This window comes from Nipponia nippon, unplaced genomic scaffold (genome assembly GCF_047370975.1).
Source record: "Nipponia nippon isolate SJK-2023a ecotype South Korea unplaced genomic scaffold, ASM4737097v1 scaffold_13, whole genome shotgun sequence".
NCBI classification, from domain to species: Eukaryota; Metazoa; Chordata; class Aves; order Pelecaniformes; family Threskiornithidae; genus Nipponia; species Nipponia nippon.
The window spans coordinates 8,669,790-8,686,209 of NW_028262324.1; the positions used below are offsets into that span (position 1 = coordinate 8,669,790).

Consider the following 16,420-nt stretch of genomic DNA (forward strand, 5'->3'; position numbering starts at 1 on the left):
AGGGAGATAGCTCCAAAGTGCCTGTCTGTACAAACTAGACTATCGCAGTCTCCAGTGCAGCCTTCAGATATATTAGTGATTGTTACCATAGACTACCTGTACCTGCAGACCTAACTTTAAGAAGTAATGCATTCAAGTCTCCTGGTAAAGTCAAGGAAAGCTTTGGGCGTTTTAACATCTCTGAAAATTAGTTGTGAACATCATAGGCTGTTCAAGCCAGAATCCTGCATCTTCCTGGGGAGAAAATGAAAGAAATAGCAGTGCCAGAATTCATCGGCCTCAGCACATATTTCTCTCACAGGCAACTCGGGTACCAGCACCTGCGCTCAGACATGAGTGCTGGCACTGTACCTGATCCAGCGATGCTGAAGGCCGTGGGGGGCTACCTGGGAATGAGCCTCCCAAGCAAGAGGAGTCAAGCGGGAGCACGGAGGTAGTGAGGCAGGAGGCTGGAGGGAGCAATAGCCGTGAAACTCCAGCAGAAGCTCAGACGTGGTGCTCCTGCCATTGCTTGCACTAATCTAGGAAATTCTAGTCCAACACTTAGCATATAAATGGGGAGAGAGTTTCCTGTCTGGGGACAGCAAATTGTGTTTCATGCATAGCCAAAGTGTATTTTCTTTGTCTGTGGGAAGGTCAAAAGCACTAAAGAGTCAGACCTAGAGTCAGACCAAAGCAGGGGAAGTGAAGTGGGAACTAATATTAACAAACTGTGGCAAATGTGATGGAAGTCCACTAAACTCTCATTCTATTTATTTCTGCTCCCTTACTCCTCAGAAATGTGTATGTTGCCAGTACGGTGTCTGTCTGTATCTGATTTTTTTTTAAGTGCCCTTCTGAATTAACCATCTTATTTGCAGAGCAGAATAATTCAGCAATCCACCTAGAAATGCCCATGAGATTTGAAGTTAGCCTGGAAATCTTTCAAAGGACACCAAAGATAACTGCACTGGGTCTTCTATTGCATTTCCATTTTATGGCATCTTTTTATATTCTGTAGTAGGCTTTTCTGAATAAAAATGAGACAGCCTCTTAAGAGGCCTTTTTATTATTTGCATTTGGCAAAAACAGCCTTAATGAGCTGTTAAGAGTCATTCCCCAGTCCTATTGTTGGCGATGCATGGGAGCCTGTAAAGTGTTGAAAAGCCAAAAGACAATTTATGATCCCTGATGCTATCCCTTCCTGAGACAATTCTTCAGAAAGGAAGATATCTGGGGAGTAGGAAGTCCCATTATTTAAATGCCTGAGTAACTTTTACTGGAGTCATAACTCTGGAATTTGCTATTTTCATTTCAGAACTGTTTCCACTCTCTGTGTTCCCCTTTTAAAAGCAGAATGTCATGCCTGTGCTGCCTGCTCATTGCAATCTGCAGCACTAGAGAATAGGAAGATGACTCAAGGAAAAGTCCCCATTCATTCCCAGGATTGAATAAATAGCACCAAATTCCAAGCAGACACTAATCAGTTTACAAAACACTCAATTTTTTTTCCAAGCAGCTCTCATACTTAATATCTGGAGGCAGAAGTCCCTTTGTCAGCATTAGCCTGGTCCACACAGATCTGGGAAGCGTAAAGCAACTCAAATTTACTGCCATATGGGACAGGGGGGTTATTCAGCACAGGGGGAAAAAAATGAAACAAAGAGTTTCACAAGTTTCTGCAGCAGAGGGATGTGCGGTTCTTGGCATTGTTTTCGCTTTGAAAATGGGCATCAGTCAGTCAATGTCGGAGGTGTTTGTGAGTGACTGCGGGTGCTGAAGAGACAATCAAATATTTGTGACAAAGGCAAAGACCTTGGATGTTATCGTTGACACCCAGACGTCTCAAGAAAAGAGCAAATATTGCATTCTTTGCATTGTCTCTTACTGTAAATGACAAAATGACATCTTTTACCAGGCTCATGTGTATTGATCGGTGTCACCCCTCACTAACTTAAATACTGTAAATGGATGAGCGATAGGTTTGTCTGTTTGACAGTAATTAAGTGATACTCTCACTGGCCGAACAAAGAGATGGCCCAATGAGGCCTCACACTAGTGTGATTTTTCCTATTTTGAGAGCTATAATCACTTCTACTATTAATAAAAACGGGGAAGGCATTAAAATAGTGAAAGATTAAAAACTCTCTTCAAGAAGTCTGTTTTTATTTGGGAGATATTCTCTTTTCATAAAACCAAACAGTGTTCTCCCTTTGATATTTCCATCATATGACTTGCTGTATAATCTCAGCACAAATCAGGTGTACAGTGAACATCCCACACAGTCACCCAACACCTGGAATTGAAGCATGATATTTAAGGGGAGGGAAAAGTCATTTAAATGGTTAATTAAAGCACCTGGGGAAGCCTGATATAGTGACTGCCAAAAAAAAAAATCCACAACCCAACCAACAAATGGCTCCAAACGCTGTTGTGCCTCTGATAAGAAACTCTCTGCTACGATCCATCATTCCAGGATACCTGCATGTCACCCCAAAGATGCTGAGTGGCCGCCAGTTAAAAAGAGAGCAGAAGAAACCCATAGCTGCCACAAAAGAGGATTTGTATCCACCTCCAAGCCCCCTAATCTGAAGAGGAGGCAGCTCATTCCCTGATTTTGGTGTGCGGCTCTGCGCTCAGTGGGACAATTATATAGGGAGCATGATGGGCTCGGTGAGCGGGACCCCCATGGGGTGCATCACCACACCCCGGCCCGGCATGGGGGGACTCGTGCCTTCCCTTCCTTTCGTCCTTTGAGGGTGGTGGAAACCTCCAAGGGGGAGTTGAAGGGAGCAATCTCTGATTTTGGATACCACCAAATTAAGGCACAAATAGACCCAGGCAGTGAGGATTCAGGCTGTTGTTACATTCGGCTTTCCATCTGGTTTCAAAGGGCACGCCATGTGCTTTATTTGGATTTGGATGTATAATTTAAAAGCTATTTTTTACTAAATATTCAAGCATGTGTAATTTGATTGCCTTCCTTTTATCGGTACATGTAATAGTCAATTATGTTCTACTGTAACAGAATAAAGTGTACAAAAATAAAGCAACTTGGTTTTACTAAAGGTGCCAGCACGGGTACTACTTTTTGGTCCTGTGTCTCCTAGGAAGCATGATAAAGTCTGAGATCCTGCAGTGATTTTTCCAGATCAAATTTCCATTGATTCTAGCCTGTGCCTGACCTCTAATTTTTTCAGGCACAATCATATTTTTCTGTTTGAGTTTGATTTTTGAAATCCTCTTGAAACATCAGGGGCTGATCCTGACCTCACATCCTGAAACGAGTAGAGTGACTTTAAGACTTACTCCTTCTTCCAGTAAGAGCTATATAACCACTGTATAATTTTGTCTTCCATCAAGGAAATATTGCCTTGCTGTTTTGTTCAAGCCCGAGTCCTTTGTCTGAAATGTAATCATCAGCAATTACCCATGTGCAGAGCGTTTTGTCACAGTTACTCCCTGCTCACAAGCCAGCCATACATAGTAAACAGCAAGATGCGGGGCCAACCTCTCGCTGGTGTAAGCGGCTGTGAGAAGTGTGACAATAAAGCGACACAAATCCACAACAGCTGGATTCTTGGCTCCTCACTTGCCTTCTGATTATTTAAAAATGTTCTTTCCTTCTGTAATTTTATTTGCATAAGAACACAACACAATAATTTGACAACTGCTCACCCTCACGCTGTGCATAGAAGCAAAACAGCTTAATACTGAACTGAGCAATCAATTGCAATTTTTTTTTTCTGAAATCACACATCTTTCACTTTCTTTCCTATGCCGTGCCTTACAAAAGTGACTTACAGTGCAGCTGGGTTATGTGGTAAAATGAGTAATTCGTAGTTGTTAAAAGAAAAGGATTCTTCTTCTGTTAACTCGGGGAACAAAGCTTCCCAATAAACGTCGTATTCTGCTATGCACTGAGTGCTTTTGTCCAGTTCATAGCACAAATCATACTGTTCCCGAGTGCTCATCCACAGCAGTATTCTTTAATGCTTAACTCAGTGACCTCACAAAAATAATTGGTGTGAAGCAAATTTACTTAGCCCTCCGCCTTTATTTGCAGACTCAATGGCTCAGAGAACTGTGCATATTGTTTATGGAAATGAAGAGGGAGAAAAGAAAACAGAACGTTACTCTCCAGATAAAGATGGGCCCATGCACAGAAGAAACACAGGGGCTTAGCATGATGTCCCTGCCTGCATTATAGACACCTAATGAAAGATGCTGATCGACTAATACAACTGCAAATCAGTTCAGGGACTGTGAAAATCCATTCCAGCTGCTGCGACTTAAAACAGTTAACATTTTTCTATGTTATTCTTAAGTTAAAATTTCAGGTTTAACTGTGAGCTTTGCCTAATAATTATGCCCCAGATGCAAATAGTCATGATGTATGAGCGGATTGCTGTTGATGTACAAGTGAAAGAATAAGCCCGATTCTCATTTCTCTGTATAAATCTGTATAAAAAGTCCTGTTTGAAGCTTTGGGGATTTTCAGCATGAGCTGGGTTCCAAACCCAGGCCCTTGTTTGCAGCCGCCTTCGCTCGGCGGTGCTGGCGCTGGCACACCCCGCGCCTGGCAGCGCCTTTCGCACCCAGCGTCCTTAGAGGAAGGCAGAGCGGGGGGCGCGAAGGGTGCCGAGGAACAGATCAGAACGCTGGTTATGTGTCCGCATACATAGTTATATGTTTATATATGTAAATCTTCCCCATGAAAAAAAAAAAACAAAAAACCACCAACAATCCCGTGGTTTAAAACCCGGTGATAGACATAACCGAATAGTTTTGCTTGATGTGCATGTGATATAACCATACCACAAAAGCAGCTTACCAAACAGCTTGCAGAGATTAGCTACCAAGAACTAAGCTATTCTTTTCAGAAGGTGTTATTAGCATATTTTTCATCAATACTATACTTAACAGCTACTACATAGCAGGAAGCGGTATTTAACCTCTTGTTACAATGTAACGAGATTACTTTGTATGGTTATGTTACATTCCATTCATAAAGGCCCTCCTGTGTCCAGTTAATTAGATTCACTGTTCGGCAGCATTAACTGGAAGAAAGTGCAACAAAATGTATTTGGAATATTGAAATTTTAAGCTCGCTTTGGGTTGGTTTGTCTTTCTTTAAGGCTATACTGAGAGCTATATAAAACTTGATGTTTTAAAACGGAGATAAATGGCATTCATTAGAATATTTTGCCATTAATTTAACCACTTAAACCCCCAAAGTTTAAAGGAAAACTAGTTCTCAAAGTTATAGTTATCTGAAATAGATGAACGTCACCTGATTTTTTGAGGCAAAACCAGGTGAAACTATTGCTCATTGATTTGGCTATAAAACTCTCTGAGCTAGGTAGGAATCTCTTGCTATAAGACTTTCACTTTTCAGTGAATTCAGGCTTGGTTTGGAAAAGGACAGGAGCGCTTTGCAGAAATTGTTCTGAATTTAGAGTCTGGAATAAAACTATAAAGCAGGTGAGTCTTGTGGGATGTTGTATTTCCGTTTTGAGCAGCTTCTATGGTCCTATAATTTGCTTTTTTTTTTTTTTTTTTCCCCCCTAAAGAATTTCTGGGTTGCAGGATGGGTGCCAGGAGTCCTTTTTGTTATTTGAATGATCTAACGTTAATTAACAAAAAATAATGTGAAGAAAAAATAAACTTTCAAAGCTGTATCTAGTTGGGCAGCGAGTTGCAGCAGCATCTCCCTCCTGTAGAAGCTGTGGAAGCTGTTCTGTGCTTCCACAAAAAAATCTTGAAAAATAGTTAAACAAGCCTGTTTTTCCATCTTCTTAAAAAAAAAAAACCCATGGGTTTACCTCTGCGTAAAGGAAAAAAAAAAAAAAAAACCTCATGAAATTCAGCAATCTGGCTTAACAATGCTGCTATTTTGCTCTTTGGCTGTACAATGAGCGCGCCTGGCTGTAGTATTACAGGCAGCAGCACAAAAGACACATCGGATCTTTTTTTTTTTTCTTTCTTTCTTTTTTTTTCTTTTTTGCCTTCCACCCACCTTCCTAACACTCATCAGCACAGCTCTTACCCTCTGTATTTTTTTTTTTTTTAAGCCAAAGAAAAATTTACAAGTGAACAGGGAAAATGTGTTTTCATACCAAAGATTAAAATTTGAAAAACAAATTAGGAAAAAATTTGTGCTGGGATTTTTTTTTTTTCCTGCTTGAAAACCTGAAAAATGGATTTAAGTTATATTGCACTGCCTTTTAAAAATATGCTGAAAGCATTAACATGCTATCATGAATTTTAGAGGGTGCCTAGTTAGATGGGGAAGTTAGATGAGCTAAAATCCGGAGGACAGCCAGAGAACAAAGTGTGATTCGTGTTTTAGGAGCATGTTGATGTGGATTAAATCCACAAGCAAAATCATGCCCTCAAAAAGGAGGGGGATGAGTGGCTATCTGGCTGCACCTTGGAGTCTGTCCTTGCTTTTCCAGGACAGGGGCCGGTGTTTGCTGCGGCGTGGCGGAGGCGTTATCCTTGTCCCTGCTGCCAGCTCCTCCCCGGCAGCCCCCAGCGAGGGGACAGGCCCCTCCTGTACACGCTCCTCATCCTTTCCAGTGCGAAGGCAGCTTTGCCTCACATCGGTACCAATCTTCTGGGCTGCTGAATGGATGCCTTAGAGCTGTGAGAGGGAATCGTGGCTGGCTGAGCCGCAGCATCCCACCAGTATGCCAGCGGGGACCCCGCCTCGTCCAGCGCAGCGAAAGGAACCTCCTGTTTGTGCTTCACATGCTGCTGCTGCTGGCAAATGTCTTAAAGCAAAGCAGCTCTCACCCCAGCTTCCCAGCCAGGCCTCTTCTGCCCTCCTTGCCCTGGGCCGGGGTGTGTGGGTGGGTGCAGAGGGAGCACCCAGGAAGGCCACCTCCCCACGCGATGGGTGCACTGAGCCTTCCAGGATTTCACTCTCCAGACCTTGCACCAGACAAGCAGTGCAGCAAATCTCAGCTTTGCCACTGCTGCTTCTTCAGATAAATTCTTTAAAACATTTTGTTTGTGTGTTCCCAGGCTGCAAAGTTAATTTAAAGGGACACTGTCAAGGTTAGCGAGCTCAGAATTTGATTTGACTGGTTATGCGTGTTTCCTAATAACTGTTTGAAAAGTCTGCATAGTTCTATATCTTTTTTTCTTTTTTTCAAGACAAAGATATTTCTCCAGGGAAAATATATCAAAGATGCAGGTCTGACTTCATGGACAATCCTGCTAAATCTGCCTAGTGTTCATACATAATACAGGAAAGGCAAATTAGAATGAAAGCAAACTTCCTTTTCAAGCTTTCCAAAGGAATGAGTTTATTTAAAAAAAAAAAAAAAAAGCTAAACCAAGAGGAGGATTTTATAAATGGTGTACAGCTCTTTAAGCAAAATGCTTTGAAATTTAAAAAGCAAACAGACATAGCAAGTATTTGTCAGTGGATTATGGGGCACTTATTGACTCCTACAGTGGTTCCCACACTTCCCAGGGTCACACTTAAATAGCCTCCCCTCACATCTGCTCCAGCCCCTCCAGATATAACTGACAAATCCTGACATCAGCCTTCTCCAGTGTAATTACTGTGTGCTGAACTTATCAATTATTCAATCAATAACCTGTAAGATGCATATCTTCCTATGTCTGCTTGCAGAATCTTCCTTTCCCCCCCCATTACTGTGACCTTGCTCAATGAAACAGAACATGGCAAAGCTTTGGGTTCTGTATGTCTTTTTTTTTTTTTTTTTTTCAGGGATGAAATGAGGACACCTGCCTGTTTATTCAACACAAGCCTTTTACTCATTTATATTCTTAAGTTATAGGGAGAAATGTAAATATGTAAATCTGAAACTTGTTCCTAATTTCAACAGGACTGTGCTTATTTTTTACAAATATTCCCAGGAAAGCGAAGGAAGCTATAATACAGGCACTCAAAGAAACCTTTGCAACACTAGGGTCACCGTCAACAGATGAATGAATAACTGAGGCATTTTGAGTCCTTAGCGTCTGAACATCGAATTTATATAGTCCCTCTGCAAGTCCGCTAGAACTGGTCACCTTATCATATGGATGAGAGACCAGTTATTTATTTTAAGATGCTGTGGAGTATGGATATCACTACCAAATTAAATGCCTCCCAGTACTTCATCTAAACCACATAGTGCTTCAAAAATAACTTCCCAAGTTTCATCATGTCTCATGTCTTTCCATACAACCTTTTTCTCTTAAAAGTACCATTTGCTTTGCACTGCTGGTTGGGTTAGCAAGTGTCTTTTATATGCTCTTTACCAAGATCAGACCCATGGTCTTGTCTTTTACATTGAGATAAAATATTGTACCTCCGCAGATACAAACCAGTACTCCAGAACTGTTAGAAATGCTGTGAATGAAAACTGTGAGACACTGTAAATTTATTTGAAAAGTTCCATTTCAGCTAACTTGTCATTTTTCTACTTTCAAGGATAATCAAACCAGATTGTATTGTAGGTTTTTTTGTTTCTTTTCTGTACATTTTTGGTCTTTTTCTTTTCCCATCCCCCCTTCCACTGCCACAAGAGGGAGAGAAAACACTTAAAAAAAAAATACATTTTTTTTTTTGTTGAAAGAAAGATTATTATTGAAATAACTCCTGAAAAGCAGCTTCAAACTGAATTTCTTCATTTTGCTTTTTAGACATCACATACTTACTCATGACTTAGAATTACAGCCAAACCCCATGGAATTATTTCTGCAAATCAAAGCAAGCGGAGCGCCCTAGCTGACTTTTCTATCTGTTCCTTACAGCCGCCACTGGACGTCTGCCTGCAGCTCCACTGCAGGAAGACCTGAGCTGGCTCCAGCAGAGCTCCCCAGGCGGGGTGGGTGCGCGGGGTGGGTGCGCGGGGTGGCCCTGGCCCCGCCGCGGGAGCTGTCCAGCAGGGCCCAGGCCCCGGCCGCCCGCCCGGCACCGAGCGGCTTCTCCACCGGCAGGCAGGGCCAGGGATGCCCCGAAACCTAGCGAAATGCTGCTTTGCACTAAGCGAAAATCGGGGACTGGTTGTTTTCATCTCCTGTAAATTTTATAGAGCTGCATCAGCCTCTCAAAGCAAGAAGCTGTACAAGGGAAATGATGTGCGATGAGTCACTCTGCTTTAGGAGCACAAACACGCATGCAGACACGTACATTTACAGCCTCGGCGCCTGTGCTGAACAAACGTGCTGCAGCCCGTGATACCTTGCTTCAGCTGCAGAGCGGGTACCTCTCGTGCCTTAACTCGTTCTGGAAAAGGAAGGGTTCACCTGCACAGGCCACCATGGGAAACACCGTTCTGTTTACCGTCTGTAAAACCCTGTGTCATTATATTACAGGTTTTTAAAGGCTTCACTGTATCGCACGTGTTAGATGACTATCTGAAGAAACTACCTCAATCTCTTTCTGCAGGCTTTTCTCAAGTATCTTTTTTTCCCCCAGAAGCCATCCTAGGTTTTAGGACCCTTTCCATCTCACCTCCCACTGGTAAGCCATTAAGCTTAAGACCAAAACACAACACATCTGCACCACTTATTGTGTAAAAAGATAAGGGACAACTGTATGTGAGGGATCAATTATTTGGCTGTAATTTAGCAAAGTACTGAGTCATGCACCAGACTTTAAATGTACGTGTTCTCTTGGGGTTACTTATATCCTTAAACTTGGGCACATGCGTAAGTAGTTTGTTGAATCGGGGCCTAAAATGGCATGCTATTGCTCAGTATAAATTATACGTTAAAGCTCATTCTAGAGCACCATGGTAAAATAAATCTTTATCTTAGCTACTTAGCACTAATGAAAAACAATATTATCGGTACTTTTCCTATAGCAATTCACTTAAAGAGAAATGTTGTACAATTACAGAGAACGGCTAACCATGCTTCTTGATCAACCTGATAATTAATAGGAATAGAGAAAAAGCCCTGTATTTCTGAGTGCTGATCAGGCAGCAAAGGCACTCCAAACATCTGAAGAAAAAACAGTTTGTTAATTGCTGTCTAGACAGTTTATTGCTGCAATAAGATCAAAACACAGAATACTGAGGTTTGTGGTATGAATCATGCAGACTAAACAATTGTTTTATTGCATTTACAGAGCACTTGATTTATAATGCAGTCAGCTTGGTAATAAAATTCCTCCATTGTATATCCTGAATAATTTCACCTCTCTTCACATCTCTCTGTTTTAATTCTATATCAAGATGTTTTAAAAATGTCTGGATGGAGGGAGGATTACTGTCATGTATATATAAAGTTACTTATCTCGGTTCTCTGTTGTATCATCCCTAAGCACACAGCATTCAGCTGAGCCTTGATCAGCTGTTGGTATTGCGGATACCCTGAAGAACAGATTTATTGGGCTGCAGCCTGCAGTGAGTGCACTGAGGAAAAGTAAGACTGTCCCATTGCAAGAGGTTTCATTCCACTTCACATTCAGCCAAAAGGGATCAATCAGGCAAGTGACTTTTTTTTTTTCCTAAACTTTATTACTCTACAAAATTTTTATTTACTGAGAAGAAAGATTCATCTGTCCACTTCTGTGGGTATCTCTGAGGTTTCAGGGGAGTTTTTCTGGGATCCAAGAAACTTTTGGGATGATGGAAATTCCTCTTGTCTTTATTGAGTGCTGAGCTGGGCTAAGGCAATAGTTGCATGAAATCTGAGTCTGTGCAAAGTGCCAACTTTCCCTGGGAGCATAAAGTGAGGTTGCCTGTGTCTTTGTATAAGACAACTTTGTATTTTTTTCATTTCCTAGTTTTGATCATCCCAATATCCATGAAGAACAAAGAAATAATCGATCAGATTGTAGTTCTGGAGCAAAATCAAACCAGAGACCTAATGCTTGAGAATCCTAATTTCACAAATTACAGACTGCAATCCTGGTCCCATTCAATACAGTGGAAATGTTGCCACTGACTTCACTGGGACACTGTTGCACCTACAAATTTAGTGAACTGTTTCTTGATAGATCCGATAGTGCTGGGGTAAAGCAGGATGATATTTGTCACTTTATAAACACCAGTTTACATAAGATTTTGAAGTAAATGTTCTTTGGGTAAGTTTAGATAAGTATCTTTGACTCAATATTGGGGAAAAAATATCCTTCTACAGAGTAATCCTCTGATTAAGAAGATCTGTGCTGTCTCATTGTAATATCTTAACATGAATACCACCACTGTAGTTGTATTTCAAGTTAAGCTCTTTAAAAGGGCAGGCCTACCAGGCCTGACTGGTAAAATATGTCTGAAGTGGAGGTATCTTTGCATATATCCACGCTTGGCTTCACCAGTAAAAGTTGATCTCCCTGATGGTCAAACAAAATTATTCTCAAAATAGCACTAAGTCTGTATCAAGACTGTTCCACCCATGAAGCTGCAGGAAGGACTCTGTTATCTCCTAGTACAAACTGTGCTCCAGAGAAATGACCGAAAACACTCTGGTACAAATTTTTACTCCTGCTGCCCACCTTCATGGTGTGTGGAAATCAGTCCTGGCTCTCTCAGATCTCCAAGTATTACATTGCCTGTCTGCTTTGTAGTTCTTCTTGCAGCTCTGCAGGCAGACCAGAGCGGCTCCATTTCAAGCTGCGCCTGGACCTCCAGGTTCCACCTAGGGCAGCACTAACCTTCCTGAATGGCCATAGCACATGAAGAGCCGAGTTTGCAGGGGGCAGATGGTCCCTGAGATGTGCAGAAGCAGGAGCGTGTTGCAGAGGAAGAGTACTGAAGGAAGGAGCCAACGTGAGTAAAAGTAGGACTCTGGATAGCAACCCGAACAGTGTCTGTCTTGTGACTGATCCTACAGGCTTTGTGTCTCTGGAAAGCAGGAATCTCCAGAGCGCACTCAAATGAGGAGCCTGTTGAAGGCTGGAGCTTCAGCTGATGGACTTTCAAAAGAGACATAAAGGTTCTTGGAGACCCAGACAAACTCAGACACACAACCCAGCGAAGAAGGGAAAGACATTCAGGTAGATGCTATGTTCCCCAGAACACCACCTCCACAGTCCTCTATTCTTTCTTCTCTAAAAGACAGAGAAACAAATACCAGCAGAGAACAAGAAAGTGCCTTTTAAAATAGCTGGCTTATTTAAAAAATAACTAGTGATAGTCTTAGACAAAAGCAAATACTAAAAGCCACCATGAAAGGGCAGGGCACGACAGGCAAACTGGCTTCTAGCAGCATAAATCAATGCCTTGTGAACAGAGAGATGCTGAAAAGAATACCTGAGATGTAAACAGAACTCGGCAATCTTGCAAGCAGTCCAGGAACCGATTATTTAGACTTAGAGATTCTCATGAATAAAATTGTAAAGTAAATCTATAACATTGATGTCAATAATGCAAAACTATAGTTTCCCAGTTTTGAGAGTCCAGATGAATTATTTGGTTACTTTGTATCAAAAGAGAGAATCTCGTGCTGCCTGAGAGGATTTGGCCTTAAACTAGCTGGTGGAAGCTGAGTAAATAATTCTAGAAAGAGTGCCTTGTTTCCTTGTGGTAGTACACTGGTCCACAACACTGAAGTGATACAGCTGCCAGAGCTTTTTAATACCAGTTCAGGCAGTTTTCTCCTCTGGATCTCTAATGTTTCACCTGTAACACTATGTCAGTCACCAGCACATTAAGCAAAATTTGTGGTACCACTCCTGCCTGTGTTACCCAAGGTGCTCTAGAGTCCATCCCCTACTGCAGAGGACCTACCAAACAGCCCCACCATGAATGGCCAAAATGCACAGACAAAAGTCAAGGTATTCTTACAAAGAACTTTAAGAGAAAATGATGGGAATTTGTTTTGCCCACGTTTCAGTCTAGTTTTGGCTTACTGATCCCGGTGGCCTTGGCTGTGTTATTCTAGAGAACGACTTCCCCCACCTGCTCACAGTGTGAACCCAGGCAGGAGGGCGGCACAGATGATGTGTGCTCCAGTCTAAAACTATCTTCAGGACAAAAGAGCTGAGGAATTTATGGTGAGGAAAGGCAGCGTGAGAGAAGGATTATGTCTAGAGAAAGGCACCAAAATGTTGTAGATGCTGTGAGCAACAAATGTAGGTGCTGAAAGGTGTTATGGACCAAAGACCCAGGGAGTTATAGCACGACAGCCAGTGCTCCTCTGGCGAAGCACCTCCCCTGCCATCAGTGCAACGCAAGCTGTTACAAGCACACGTACTCGGGGGCAGTCAGCCCTTCGTGCGTTCTTTTACACAGCTTTAAATGTCGTTAGAAGTATTTCTGTCATTTATTGCTACTCAATAAAGTTTTATCTTGTGAAAGTCATGATTTATTTACTCCATCTTGCAGAACAGACATGTGCACTCTCCCACATCAGCACCCCTTTACCAGATTCATAAAATGTGTTAACAATTCATTTAAAATTCATATACAAGCCAAGTACAGTTCCTTCACAAAGCTGCACCAAGTAATATAAAGCAGCACGCGCCCTGACATATGGCACACTGTCAACGTATGCTCTTAAGGTCTCCCTCAGCGGTAAGTGCTTCAGTGTGCTTTTGTAATTGCTCTTGTGTCCAGCAGGTCAAACGGCATCTTTCTATTTTCCAGTTACCACCAAGCTTTTGCTAATTTTCCTTCTCAGCTACCAGGAAAACACAGATTGTGAGAATACTTGGTTTAGAGAGGGACTGGTCAAGAGTTTATCTGCAGCATTTCAGTTTATCAACCGCCTGTTTAACAGAGGGCTTTCACCTGCTCAGACAAGATGCAGTTTTTGCTGGTCTATGTGTGAGTTACGCAAGCAAAAAGGTAAGGTGAGAATCAAAATGAGGGTTTCTATCCCTGTATGCTCCTCTGGGAAAGTTGTCTTTGCCTGTAGCTCTTCCAACAGTCCTCCTTCTGAAAGGTGCAATCATTGTGTGGCTTCAGTGACCTTTTACTAATGGCTGTGAAATATCTCTGGTTATTCCCTTTCCCTGGTAGATTCAGTTTTACTGCAGCATACCTGCTCACAGCACTGATATTTTCATTTTCCAGCATCAAAGGACCCTGGCTCTGAACATCTCACCTCCAGGCTCGTCACAGCAAGATGTCCCACTTTCACCCTCGTCCAGGCAAAGAAGACTTATGGGAACACAACCTCAGGCTTCATCATCTCCAGTATCTCACAATATTTGCATAATTTCCAACCCAAGATGATGTGAGAGATCTGCAATGTCCCTGCAGTGTGCTTTTTCCTTCTATTCCTATTTTAACAGGGCCGTGCACTGGGAAACATGGCCTGATGTTTGTGAATTCCAGAGAGAAAACTATTGGCAATTTTGTGGTGACCTAAACAGTAATGATACAATTTTGGGGTGTGGACAGGACCCAGGTGTGTGCTTCAGGCCCCAACTGTCCTTCAAAAGAGCACCCAGCTGGGCGGCTCTGCTCCGTGTGAAGTTAGGAAGAGTCCTTGCTGCATTCCTCACAACGTTGCTACACACATTTGTGCAATATTTGGCTTATTTGTGCAACATAATTAATGAAACATGTCTCATTGGCACCAGCATCCCTAGGGACCCTAAAGCAAATGGGAGCCTTTGAAGCCTTAAAGGATCTTAAAAGCAGAAAATATTTACCACAAGTTTATTAAACCAAGCTTTACTGGTAATAAATTAGCAGCCTGTAGACATGCCCTTTTCTTGAGGATCTGACATTAATCTTTTAGAAAAATACAGTAACGACTTACAAGTTTCATAGCATCTTTCAATCTTTCCATTTACAAGCTGCTGATGCACTTTGCTGTCAAAGCCTCTAAGTTTGTTAAGGTGTCCCTTCCTAAGGCAGGTCCTCTGCAGAAAAGAGATGAGTCGAGAGACTCCTGTCCATATGCAATTCTCAGAAAGTCCATGAAAGACATGACGCCTTACATAGCGCTTACAGGCGCATGTGAGCATCATGTTATTCCTTTTCCCGTAGCCACTGATCCACAACACTGGAAGTATTTTAAAGACATTGACCCAGAGTCTCAGTAATTGAGCTGGGGGTGGCTGATAGGTCCATTCTGTCCCTACATCTGCAGTTTAGGTTATGTGATCTTACTGTGCTGTTTCAAAACCACAAAACACTGGGGCGGGGGCGGGGGGGGGGTGTTTACAAATTTGCACATCTCTTACACTGCACCATTGTATGGTAAATTATATTGGAGCCTCTGCTGAGCTCATTAACAAAAGCCCATTGTTTGAGGGTGTTATATATCCTATGTGCTCTGCCTGGGAGTTATACTTGTATCATGAAAGTGTTGGCGAGTTCACATGAGAACTGTTTTCTATTACCTCTGTTTGGATTTTTAATGACATTTGTACAGGTGCACAGCTTAAAAAAGGGCTCTTTTCTCAGTCTACGGAGTTGTTCCAGAATTCAGCTGGAGCAACAGCCATTCCCAGCAATGATTTTTAGCAGTGATCTCAAAATTGTGTGTCGCATCACCTAGTATTACTCAGTTTTATTTATTAAGGGTGTATTAAAGTATCTTTCCATTAAATAGAGTATATGGTGGGAGATAGCTTGTACAGTTCAGTGAGAGTTAAATCAAGTCCAAGGCAATTGCACTTGAGGATGTGTGCAGATATTAATACGTTCACCTTTTCAGTGTAAATGCTGTCTTAAGTTAATAAACGATTAAGTTTTATCGCAGGATCAAGCCTTATGTGCCAGGCAGTATATTCCTCACTGTATTTGACATAACCTGATAACTACTTAAAAGGTCTAAAACCTGTGGAATGAACTGTGGCATCTGTGACTGTGGCTTCATGGCAGAAAGGGCTTGGTGACAGAAAGGGCTTAGAATGTTCTTGCCCCATTACACGTTTCCCAGTTGCCATCCCGAGCTGGCTCTCCATCCTTTGGTTTTTGTGTGTGTGTGTTTTTAAGCTGGATCAGTTCCCTGAACTGGATGACAGACTGATTTCACAACTAGATGGGCCAGCACAGGAAGGACTGCGGTGCATGGAAGAACCAACGTGGAGGGAGTCCTGGATTGCTGGAAACCACGGTTGCCTCAAAACTCGCCATAACGTGAAGCCGCAGATAAGGTTAGTCATAGCCTGGGACGTGCAGCTGATGACCGACCCCATGGGAGAATCGCTTCCCAGCAGCGTTGTGCAAGGGGCTGATACTCTGTCTTCCTAAATCCTGGAGGGCTGAAGCTTATTTGTACAACAAACAAGGCCCGGTTGGAGTTTACCATGCAGAATTGCCCCTCTCTAATATAATTCAGCTGTGTATGTATTTCATTGCAAAGAAAATATAGCTATGACTTCTACCAGGTTCCTTCATTAGCGGCCATTATATTAGTGCTAAATGTTCGTTTGTCTTATATGTGTTAAAAGAAGTGCATTGGGCAGGATTCTGAATAAATGCAAATCAGAGGTGAATCATCTAAAATATTTGGAGTTACAGGCACAAGTGGGATCCGAGTCAAGCCACTTGTCCTAGTTTCTGTCACA

The 16,420-nt window shown here is 42.2% G+C and overlaps 1 long non-coding RNA gene across 3 annotated transcripts; it reads left to right on the plus strand.

Annotated features, from left to right (window-relative positions):
* The first annotated feature begins 5,372 nt into the window (after positions 1-5,372).
* Positions 5,373-15,335, plus strand: LOC148056527 (uncharacterized). Of its 3 annotated transcripts, none has more exons than XR_015703013.1 (6): positions 5,373-5,463; positions 9,422-9,466; positions 10,271-10,435; positions 11,519-11,720; positions 11,807-11,947; positions 13,968-15,335. It is a non-coding gene; the product is annotated as an uncharacterized LOC148056527 (long non-coding RNA). The 3 variants fall into 3 exon arrangements; XR_015703012.1 differs by having other exon boundaries at positions 5,377-5,463; positions 9,319-9,466; XR_015703014.1 differs by lacking the exon at positions 9,422-9,466 and having other exon boundaries at positions 5,377-5,463.
* Positions 15,336-16,420: the final 1,085 nt, after the last annotated feature.